The following is a 12,330-nucleotide window of genomic DNA, read 5'->3' as shown; positions in this document are numbered from 1 at the left end:
ATAGTAAATAGGGCAAAAATGTTTGCACTGGCAGAAAAATCTATAATCAGAAGACACAGATTTAAAGTATTTGGCAAAAAAAATCAGTGGAGGTCTGAGCGGGGGAAAGGTTACACAGCGAGTTGTTATGTTCTGGAATGCGCTGCCTGAAAAAAACAGATTTAGTAGCTTTCAAAAAGGCATTGGGTTATCGTTGGAAGGGATGAAATTTGTGGGGTTGTGGACATACAGCAGGGAAGTAGAATGAATTGATTTGCTCCTCAAAGAGCCAGCACAGGCATGATGAATTGCATGGCCTCTTTCTGTGCCTTCTGATTCGTGAATGGGATAGAGGGAATTTTACTCTGACTTTGGAGTGTTTGATGTGTGGTGGGAACCTTACTGTGTAACTAATCACTGACAGTCCTAACCCGAGAGCGCTGGATGCTGAATCCAGGCCCCTGAATTTGAAAGCATTTTGTTCCCCCAGCGTTAGGATCCATCACCTAGGGAACGCAAAAACCTAACAAAAAAATTTGTGACATTTTGTCAGCTGAATTAGATACTCAGTGATCAAAGGCTCGCAAAGGAAGAAAATGAATTATTTTTCAGCATTCTTTATGATATTCAAATGTTGCCTTGCATTGTAAGTTAGCCAACAGTCATTTCAGTGACTGAGAGTGTTAGTCCATTGCCAAAGGCTTGCATTGGAAAGTAAGAATGTATAATGTATTTGCACAGGAAGAAAGATCCTAGTTCATTACAAGAGTTATCAGTTTGATGGAAACTAATGAAAACTGATATTAAATGTTAATTTCTTGAGGAATGGCTCATGCTCATTGCTATGTTAGCTCTGGCTTTGTTATATGATCCTTGCCTTAAAGCCAGAAGATCCTGGGTTCAAATCCCACTCCAGAGACATGAGCACAAAATCTAAGCTGACACTTCAGTGCAATACCAAGGAAGTACCACATGTAAACAAGTGCATGACACTTCCCCAAGAAGTGCAGGCGAGTTTTTCCTGGCCAATCTTTATCCTATAACCAACATCACTGAAACAGGTTATCTGGTCATTCTCATATTGCTGTTTATGAGAGCTTGTTGTGTGTAAATTGGCTGTCCCATTTCCTATAATGCAACAGTGGTTGTACATCACAGGTATCTCATTGGCTATGAAGCAATTTGGGACATCCTGAGGTCAGTAAAAAGTGTTATATAAATGCGCATCTTTCTTTATGTTCCAGTAGCCCTGATTCAGCTAATGATGATTTACTTATGAACATAAGTAAATCATCCTCTAAGTTATTAGTCTAGTAACATAACCACTACACTACTGTACTCAGTACAATGCAGTGACTGTTACATTATAAAATATGGCAATTATTTTGTATGCCACAGGATTCCATGAACAACAATGAAATGAATGACCAAAGAATCTGTTTTTGGTGGTGTTGGATGAGTGAAAAATGTTAATCAGCACACCAGGAGAACTCGCTGCTTTTCCTTGAAAAGCACCATGGGATCTGTTAAAACATCCAACATGTGGCTCTCTGCTTTCACCAGGGTCCAGCTCGCACCACATGCAGACACATCACCTGGACAAAAGCCATTTGAATTGATATCCCGTGATGTGTCTCACGTCCCATAATTTAATAGGGAATTGGATAAGTATCTTAGGATCAAAGATGTGAAAGGTTATAAAGCAAAGCAGGGCGATGGGATGTGAGCAAATAGTCCTGGTGAAGAAGCCAGCACTACCACATAAACAATGGACTGAATGGCCTCCACTTGTACTGACATTTCTGCCATTAGTCTTCCCCAGTGCAGTTTAGAAAAACATCTTGAACTATAGACTGGTTTGGAATTTTAATGTATGTTGTTATATAAACCAGTAGATGGCAGCAAAACCTGTGGTAACAGCCATAGGAACAGAAGTAGGAGCATGAGTTGGCCATATGCTTACTCCGCAATTCAATTAGATCGTGGCTGATCATTTACCTCCATGCCTTTTTCCCGCACTATCCCATATCCTTTGATATCTTTACCATCTAGAAATCTATCGACCTCTGCCTTGAACATAGTCAATGACTGAGCCTCCACAGGCCTTGGGGCTAGAAAATTCCTGAGATTCACCACCCCCTGAAGAAATTCCTCTTCATCTCAGTCCAAAATGGCCGACCCCTGATTCGGAGACTGTGTCCCCTGATCTGTCTTATCTCCACCCCCCCGCCCTGCCATCTTAAGCCAGGGAAAACATCCTACCTGCATTTACCTTGTTGAACTATGTAAGAATTTAGTTGAGATCGCCTCTCATTCTTCTAAACTCTAGGGAATACAGGCCCAGTTTCCTCACTCTGTCTCCTCATAGGACAATCCCACCATCCCAAGAATCAGTCTGGTGAACCTTTATTGCATTCCTTCTGTGACAAACATACCCTTCCTTGGGTAAGGAGACCCAAACTGTATGCAATACTCCAGGTGCTTCTCACCAAGGCTCTATACAATTGCAACAAAACGTCTTCACTCCTGTGCTCAAATCCTCTTACAATAAAGGCCAACATACCATTTGCCTTCCGAATTGCTTGTTGCACCTGCATGTTAGCTGTCAGTGACTCATGAAGAAGGACACCCAAGCTCCCTTTGGATATCAACACTTCCCAATCTCTCACTATTTAAGAAATACTCAGCATTTCTGTTTTTCCTACCAAAGGAGATACCTCCATGTGTTTTTCTCATTATATTCCATCTGCCATGTTCTTGCCCTCTCTTCCACCTGTCTAAATCCCCTTGAAGCCTCTTTGCATCCTCCTCACAACTTACATTCCTACCTAGTTTTGTGTCAGCAAATTTGGAAATATTACATTTGGTCCCCACATCCAAATCATTGATCAAGATTGTGAGTAGCTGGGATCCAAGCACAGATCCTTGCAGTATCCTACTAGTCACAGCCTGCCAAACTGAGAATGACCAGTTTATTCCTCCTGATTTCTGTCTGTTATCTAATTTCTAATCCATGCTAGTATATTACCCCCAATTCTATTTGCTCTAATTTTGTTGACTAACCTCTTATGTGAGACCTTATTTTGAAAGCCTCCTGAAAATTCAAATACACCACATTCACTGGTTCTCCTTATTGTTACTAACATTTTAAAAAATTTATGGGATGTGGGTGTCACGTGATTAGGTCAGCATTTATTGTCCATCCCTAATTGCCTTTGTTTGGGGGGGGGCATTTAAGAGTCAACCACATTGTGGGTCTGGAGTCACACGTAGGCCAGACCAGGTGAGGGTGGCAGATTTCCTAAAGGACAGGTGTGTTTTAACGACAATCGACAATGGTTTCATGGTTATCATCAGATTTCTATTTGCAGATATTTTTTTCACTGAATTCAAAGTTCACTGTTTGCCCAGAGCATTACCCTGGGTCTCTGGAATACCAGTACAGTGACGATACCACAATGCCACCACCTCCCCACCCTCATCCTCAAAAAAAAACTCCAACAGGTTTGGCAAACATGATTTCTCTTTCATAAATCCACGTTGACTCTGCTCAATCCTTCCATTATTTTCGAAGTGTTCAGTTATCACATCCTTTGTAATAGATTCTAGCATTTCTGCACTACTGATGTCAGGCTAACAGGTCTGTAGTTCCCCATTTTTTCTCTCCCTCCTTTCTTAAGCAGTGGGGTTACATTTGCTACCTTCCCATCTACGGTAACCACTCAAGAATCTTGAATTTTAGAAGATGACCACCAATGCATCCACCATCTCAACAGCCATCTCTAGCCATCTCTGGGATGTAGATAATCAGCTCCAGGAGATTTATCAACTTTCAGCCCCATAAATTTCTCCATTAGAACTTTTTTTTTACTAATATTTCTTTCAGCTCCTCATTCCTTCTAGTCCCTTGGTTCTCCAGTATTTTTTTAAAATTCATTTACAGGATGTGGCTAGGCCAGCACTTATTGCCCATCCCTAGTTGCCCTTGAGAAGGTGGTGGTGAGCTGTATCCTTGAATCACTGCAGTCCCTGTGATTGTAGGTACACCCACAGTGCTGTTAGGGCAAGAGGTCTAGGATTTTGACCCAGCGACAGTGAAGGAACGGCGATATATTTCCAAGCCAGGATGGTGAGTGACTTGGTGGGGAACTTCCAGGTGGCGGAGTTCCCATCTATCTGCTGCCTTTGTACTTCTAGATGGTAATGGTTGTGGGTTTAGAAGGTACTGCTCAAGGAGCCTTGGTGAGTTTCTGCAGTGCATTTTGTAGATGGTTTGCGCTGCTGCTGCTGTACGTCAGTGAAGGAGGGAGTGAATGTTTATGGAAGGGGTGCCAATCAAGCGGGCTGCTTTGTCCTGGATGGTGTTGAGCTTCTTGAGTGTTGTGAGAGCTGCACTCATCCAGCCAAGCGGGGAGTATTCCATCACACTCCTGACTTGTGCCTTGTAGATGGTGGGCAGGCTTTAGGGAGCCAGGAGGTGAGTTACTTGCCACAGGATTCCTAGCTTCTGACCTGCCCTTGTAGCCACAGTATTTATCTGGCTAATCCAATTCAGTTTCTGGTCAATGGTAACCCCCCAGGATGTTGTTAGTGTGGCATTCAGCGATGGTAATGCCATTGAATGTCAAGGGGCGATGGTTAGATTCTCTCTTTTTGGTGATGGTCTTTGCCTGGCACTTGTGTGGCGCAAATGTTACCTTCCACTTATCAGCCCAGGCCTGGATATTGTCTGGGTCTTGCTGCATTTGGACATGGACTGCTTCAGCATTTGAGGATTTGTGAATGTGCTGAACATTGTGCAATCATCAGCGAACATCCCCACTCCTGACCTTATGATAGAAGGAAGGTCATTGATGAAGCAGCTGAAGATGATTGGGCTTAGGACACTACCCTGAGGAACTCCTGCAGTGATGTCCTGGAACTGGGATGATTGACCTCCAGCAACCACAAGCATCTTCCTTTGTGCTAGGCATGACTCCAACCAGCGCAGAGTTTTCCCCCTGATTCTCATTGACTCTAGTTTTGCTAGGGCTCCTTGATGCCACACTCAGTCAAATGCTGCCTTGATGCCAAGGGCAGTCACTCTCACCTCGGGAGTTCAGCTCTTTTGTTCATGTTTGAACTAAGGCTGTATTGAAGCCAGAAGCTGAGTTACCCTGGCGGAACCCAAACTGAGCAGGTTATTGCCAAGCAATTGCCGCTTGATAGCACTGTTGATGATGCCCTCCATTACTTTACTGATAATGGAGAGTATAATGATAGGGTGGTAATTGGCTGGTTTGGATTTGTCCTGCCTTTTGTGTGCAGGACATATTTTGCACATAGCGGTAATTGCCATTGTTGTAGCTGGAACAGCTTGGCTAGGGGCACAGCAAGTTCTGGAACACAAGTCTTCAGTACTATTTCCAGAATATTGTCAGGGCTCATAGCCTTTGCAGTATTCAGTGCCTTCAGCGCTTTCTTGACAACACGTGGAGTGAATCGAATTGGCTGAAGGCTGGCATCTGTGATGCCGGGGACCTCCGGAGGAGGCTGAGATGGATCATCAACTTGGCACATCTGGCTGATGACTGTTGCGAATGCTTCAGTCTTCGTTTTTGCACTGATGTGCTGGGCTCCTCCATTATTGAGGATGGGGATATTTGCGGTACCTCCTCCTCCAGTGAGTTGTTTAATTGTCCACCACCATTCACAACTTGATGTGGCAGGACTGCAGAGCTTAGATCTCATCCATTGATTTTGGAATCGCTTAGCTCTGTCTATCACTTGTTGCTTATGCCATTTGGCACGCAAACAATCCTGCGTTATAGCTTCACCAGATTGACACCTCATTTTTAGGTATGCCTGGTGCTGCTCCTGGCATGCCCTCCTGCACTCTTCTTCTGGGAGGTTTTTTGTATCTTCCTCCGTGAAGAAAGACACACAACCTTCATTTAGTTTTCCTGTCATTTCCTTATTCCCTGTTATAAATTCTCCTGTCTCTGTCTGTAATGGGCTCACGTTTGTCTTTGCTAATCTCTTCCTTTTTACATACCTACAGAAGCTTTTACAGTCTATGTCTGTGTGTTTCTTGCTGTAGTTACCCGTAGATCATTTATAATGAAAGAAAACACTTTGATCAGGCAAGGATCAAGCAACTTCTTATGAATCACCAGAGATCAGGTTGGAATCAGTAGCTATTTTTAAAATTGCAGTAGATAAGATAGAATCATTTAACATTTTATGAACCTCAAGAGATCAGATTAGAATTAATAATTTTTTAAAAAATCACCACAGATCAGGCAACGATCGTTAAGATTTTATAAATGAGAAATTAGGTTAGAATTAATCATTTTCAAAATCACTATACTTTGGGTTAGATTCATTTCATACATCACCACAGATCTGGCTAGAATCAGTTACCATTTTATAATCCACAGGAGATTGGGAGAGAGTCACTAAATATTTTAATGAATTAAGACAAGAATATTTCAATAATTTCTTTAAAAGATTAATTCTAATAAAATGCTTCTCTTGATTTTTACTGATTTTCTATAATGTGTTGGAGACATGGGGCATTTGACTGGAGGATGATCCCACAATATGAGGAGGAATGTCACGGGATGTATTTCAACTTACCTATCCCAATAAATACAATCTTCCCACTGCAGCACCCAGATGTGTAGCAAGGTTTCTGATCCCAATATCCTACCCAGATTTCACTTCTTTGTGGGTCATATTTTACATAATGAACTTGACATCAGTCCTAAATTTGCCTTTTAAGGGTTTGAGCCTGCGTCCCCTCTTTTTGTAATAATTTTAAGCCTTCCAGAGGCTCGAGCATAAAACCTATCTGGTGCAGTACTGAAGGAGTGCTGCTCTGTCAGTGATGCTGTCTTTTGGATGAGACATTAAATCAATGCCCTGCCTGCCCTTTCATGTGGTTGTTAAAAAGTCCATGGTAATATTTTGAAAAAAAAACAGAGGAGGTTCTCACCAGTGTCCTAAACCAACATCAGTAAAACAAATCTGGCCGTTTTCACATTGTTCTTTGTGGGACTTTATTGTGTGTAAATTGGCTGCTACATTTCCCTCCAAGAAAGCACTTCATTGGTTGTAAAGTGCTTTGGAATGTTGTGAAAGGTGCTGAATAAATGTGAGTTCCTTCTTTCAGTGACTTGGTATATTTGCCCAGCAGCTGCAGCTGCCCGGGGCAAATATCACCAAGAAACTTCCCAGAACCACAAAAGGAGAGAGTAGCCACATGTATCAGGTCAGGTTATATATCCACCATTAAATATACCAACACAGAAGCACATTTATAAAAACAAAAAAACTGCGGATGCTGGATGAACAAACTGGAGGAACAACACCTCATCTTCCGACTAGGCACTTTACAGCCTTCCGGACTGAATATTGAATTCAACAACTTTAGGTCGTGAGCTCCCTCCCCCATCCCCACCCCCTTTCTGTTTCCCCCTTCCTTTTCTTTTTTTTCCAATAAATTATATAGATTTTCCTTTTCCCACCTATTTCCATTATAAAAAGAGAAAAAGAAAAAACAAATTATTTATTTGTTTTATTTATTTTTTTTACATCTTTTATGCTCTCCCCACCCCCACTAGAGCTATACCTTGAGTGCCCTACCATCCATTCTTAATTAGCACATTCGTTTAGATAATATCACCAACTTTAACTTTTAACACCTATGTGTTCTTTTGTATTATTGTTGTTGACATCTTTTGATGATCTGCTTCTATCACTGCTTGTTTGTCCCTACAACCACACCCCCACTCCACCTCTCTCTCTCTCTCTCTCTCCCCCCCACACACACACAGCTTAAACCAGCTTATATTTCAACTCTTTCTTGGACTCGAACTCAAGTTCTGTCGAAGGGTCATGAGGACTCGAAACGTCAACTCTTTTCTTCTCCGCCGATGCTGCCAGACCTGCTGAGTTTTTCCAGGTAATTCTGTTTTTGTTTTTGTTACAGAAGCACATTTGTTGGTATGTTGTAACCTGAGCTATTTTCTCACGCATAGTTATAGAGAGTTGCTCCTGATGCTTCCTTTGGGAAACTGGCAGTTTTTGAATGAAATGCCAGCCTATGAATAGAATGAATGGCAGACAAGCCTGAGTGGGATCAGGGTGTCATGTAAGCATTGAAAAGCTTTCTCATCTACATTGGGTCAAGTGAGGCAAACAGAGCTGTCAATGAGAGTGACTGATTTACGTTGCCTTCTGTTGGCTATGAATCATACTCATTTGGGGATTGATTCTTGTCTGCCCGTTAGTACTTACCACACACAGCAAGCTGGCTTTCACAGTTAGATTATTGGGTGCAACACTGAGCCAGGATGAGAATTGGGAATAGGCAGCTGGCCAAACTGGTAGGGTCTCCACTGCTGCCAGTAGTTTCCAGGTGGGGTACCTGGGAAGACACAAATTGATCTAAATACTCTGACTTGTCTCTTGAAGGCACTAACCTATCTTGGGAGCAGTGGGAGAGAGGTGCCGTCCTCTAATACCTTATCCAAATTATTAAGAATTTAAAGAATATACAGCACAGAAACAGGCTATTTGGTGTTTATGCTCCACCCAAGCCGCCTCCCGCCTCATCCACTTCTTCTGGCCATGAGTTCCACATTCTCAGCACTCTGGTGAAGGAGTTTCTTCTGAATTCCCTACTTGATTTATTGGTGAGTATATTATATTGATGGTCTTGAGTTTTGCTCTTCTCTGCATGTGGAAACAGCCTCTCTCTCTCTTTTTCTCTTCCCCCTCACTCCCTCCCTCCCTCCCCCTATTCTATCAAAACCTTTCATCATTCTAAAGACTTCTATTAAGTCATCTTCAGCCTTTTTTCAAGATGCCATACTGCATACACAAGCTGAGCCTGTGAGCCCTAGCAAGCTTTTGACCACAGGAAGCATCGAAGCCCTGCGCAGCCCAATTTTCTCCTCTCCTCTCCTGACATTTGCAAGCACACACGTTCCACGTAGGAGTCAGCAGTTAGAATTCTGGCTGGCTGTCACTAGCCCAGAGATGCACCTGCCACTTGTAATGTTGAAACAAAATAGTAACATACTGCAGAGGCTAGAAATCTGAAACAAAAACAGAAACGCTGGAGAAATTCAGAAGATCGATCAGCATTTGTGGTGTTAACCTTGGCTCAGTTGCTAGCAGTTGTACGTTTTAGCCAGGGAGTTGTGGATTCAAATCCCACTGCAGAGACTTGAGCCTGGGTTAACAGTCCATAAAGGGAGCTAATGAGACACTCCTCTGTTGAAGGTTTCTCAGGTGAGGTATTTAACCCAGGCTCCACCTGTCTTCGCAAGTCGATGTGGGAGATACCATGGCACTGTTTCAAACAAGAGCAAGGGAGTTCTGTCTAGTGCCCTGGCCAATATTTCTCCCTTAACCAATGTCACTGAAAATCAGATTATCTGGTCATTATCATATTGCTGTTTGTGGGAGTTTGCTGAGTGCAAATTGGCTGCCATGTTGCCTAGATTACAACAATGGCTACACTTTAAAAGTATTAGTTCATTGGTTGCAAAGTACTTTAGGATGATCTGGTCTTAATTGCTGAGTTATGCACTGCATTAACCCCTCCTACTTACAACACACCTTGGAAAAACTAATTGTGATTCTCTTATTGCTATCGGCACTAAGATTTGCCTGATACTGATTTCTAGCTGCCCTCTGCTTAATTTTTGTATGGCTCCCAGCCCTCATTAATGTTTGACTTCGTGGCTGCTGTTTGACTCCTTGCGTCTGATTGCTACTGGGGCCTATTAATATTTTGGAAATAATTAGCAGAGGGACTTTGAGATTTGTATGTCAGGTGCCTAAAAGGGTGAAGGGTTATATGCTTGATAACATCACAAGCTAAGTTTTATTTGCTGCCTTAATGTCCGTATTGCTAATGATCTTTTTACAGTGTGATTGAATAGTGCAAAATGAAGACTTCCTCTTTGTAAAGCAGCCTCGTTTTTTAAAGGTATAATACTATCATATCCCCTCCCCCCCATCCCTTACTTTTGCATCCCCAGTGCCATGCACCATGGAAACGGGCAGATGATCTGCTCTCAAGAGCATGCTGGTACCAACCTGAGTAAAAAAGATTTAAATGGTGCCTAATCACATCTCTTGGAAAGACCCAAAGGACCATGCTGCAATGAGTGGCAGACATTTTGCATACAACAAGATCCTACAAACAGCTGTGTGAGCAGGTGGGAGGGGTTTCAGTTGTGCTCCTTTAGAGTTTTGCTGTCCTCAATGTGTAAATGTGCCGGGCCTTCGCACATTGCCCACCTGCTATGACACAGCATTGGTCAGGCTCTGGATGTTTCTCTTTCCACAGATGCTTCATGACCTGCTGACTGTTTCTAGCATTTTATGTTTTATTTTAGATTTCCAACATTGCAGTATTTTGTTTTTGCTCTTGTAATTCCCTAACATTAATACTCCTTATATTTTTAGGCAGGCCCTTTATCTTTCAAAGATTGAGTGAACACAGAAAGCTTCCATGTCTATTCTGTGTCTTGAATAACTTATCAACTAAAGCTCCCTGACTTGGAATGTCTTCTAATTAGGTTTACTATCTAAACTGACCATTGGTATTTTATATTAAACACACGTTTATCCAAAATAAAACCAGCCTGTTTTGTGATTACACTTTCATTCATCTGACACAGACTTACTTAACAGGCAAAACTAATTGTTAATAGGAAGAAAAGTCAATAGCAGTGCCATGTTATCAGACTTATTAACCCTTTCCCTAAAATCACAACATTAAAACAGCATTTCCCCACTGCATCTAACTAATAATATTTCCTGATTTGTTGGTGATCTTGGGCAAGTTTCTTGATGCTATGAATTTGCACCTGGCACTACCAACACCCTTAATGGCCCAAAACTCCCTATTACCCTGGTTTTCTTTAGGCTACATGCCTCACAATTTTTCTCCATAGTCAAAATCCTCAATGGCTTAGCACTCATTGTATTGTAGCAATCTCCTTCAGCTGCTCACAACCTTCCCTCTTCTGGCATTGATGTGCTCCTCATTCTCCAGTCCTCTTCACTGCATCACTCATGTCACTCTCTCAGGTGCCCTGCCCATTGGATCTTTCTCTCCACCTCCTCTCATCCTTGATCTTTGCACTCACCTTGTCTATGCCTAAATAATTTGCCTCAGTTCAGCTCTCCCGGAATCCCTCCATCTCACCTTCCCTCACTCTCCAAATCCCTAAACCTTACCTCCTCCCTTCTTCTTTCAAACTGCCTCATCTTTGGTTTCTATTCCCTAAATTCATCCTGCTCAGTATCCATATTTCCTTTCCTGCACTGTAAAATATTCTCAGCTGTCCTATGTGTTGTATTTTCGACCTACTGAGACTGCCCGAATTCTCAGCGGGGAGAATGAACATAGTTTAATTCATTATAATAACCCAAGTGAAGGGCCCAATCCAAGGGTGGAATTGCTCCAGATTTGCACTAAGTGTGGTAGCCAGCCGGCTGCAATGGCAGATTTTCATGGTGTATTGTCCCAAACCTGCCGCATTAATTATACATTCTCGGGAAACATGCCATTTCCATGGCGGGCGGGCTCTCATTCACCCACAACACCATCGCCTCACCGCTTCATCACGCCGGGTGCCAAGTTTAAAGTCCAGCCACGTGCACCTCTCAGTGCTTCCAACCCATGACTGCTGCAAAGAAGACGTGGCCCTGAAAGGCAAAAGGACTGCAGCCCTCAGGTTCAATGAGTGTCCCTTGAGTGCCTTTTGGACGCAGTGGAGGTCTGATGTGATGTCCTCTACCTTCGCTCTGGCCGCAGGATGGGCAGCAACCTCACTAATCAGGCTTGGGAGGCGGTGATAGCGGTGGTCAGCGCCAACGCCCTGCAGAAGAGGACAGCCACCCAGTGCCACAAGAGGATGAATCACCTCCTCCCCTTCACCAGGGTAAGTCACTCTCCTCATCACTCTCAACTCTCTCACTCTCAAACCCACCACACATCCACAGAGCCCTCACTCACTGCCAGTTCAAGAGACATCACCATTCACCCTGTCATACACACCTTCATTGTCCTCATCCTACCATTGGATCACTCACCACCCACAAATGCCAGGCATACTTATCATCTGGCCTGGCAGGTGTCCTGCTTACACTCTCTCCATCTCCAAGCTGGCACACAACAAGAGGGAGAGGTCGCTAACCGGTGACGGAATGCCAGAAATCAAGGTCTTCAGGGACTTTGAAAGCAGTCATCCAGCTGGCTGGTGGGCATCTGATCCGTTCCTGTGACCGACCTGAGGATGTAGGAGTTGTGCACACTCCCTGGAAACCATGCACAGATCTGCAGGA

At 43.1% G+C, this 12,330-nt stretch overlaps 1 protein-coding gene across 4 annotated transcripts in view; it reads left to right on the top strand.

Annotated features, from left to right (window-relative positions):
- Nucleotides 1-12,330, top strand: part of spata20 (spermatogenesis associated 20) — a 380,734-nt gene that overhangs the window by 88,074 nt on the left and 280,330 nt on the right. The gene's annotated exons all lie outside the window — the stretch shown is intronic.

Source organism: Carcharodon carcharias, chromosome 22 (assembly GCF_017639515.1).
Source record: "Carcharodon carcharias isolate sCarCar2 chromosome 22, sCarCar2.pri, whole genome shotgun sequence".
Lineage (NCBI taxonomy): Eukaryota > Metazoa > Chordata > Chondrichthyes > Lamniformes > Lamnidae > Carcharodon > Carcharodon carcharias.
This window is presented reverse-complemented; position numbering and strand designations above follow the sequence as displayed.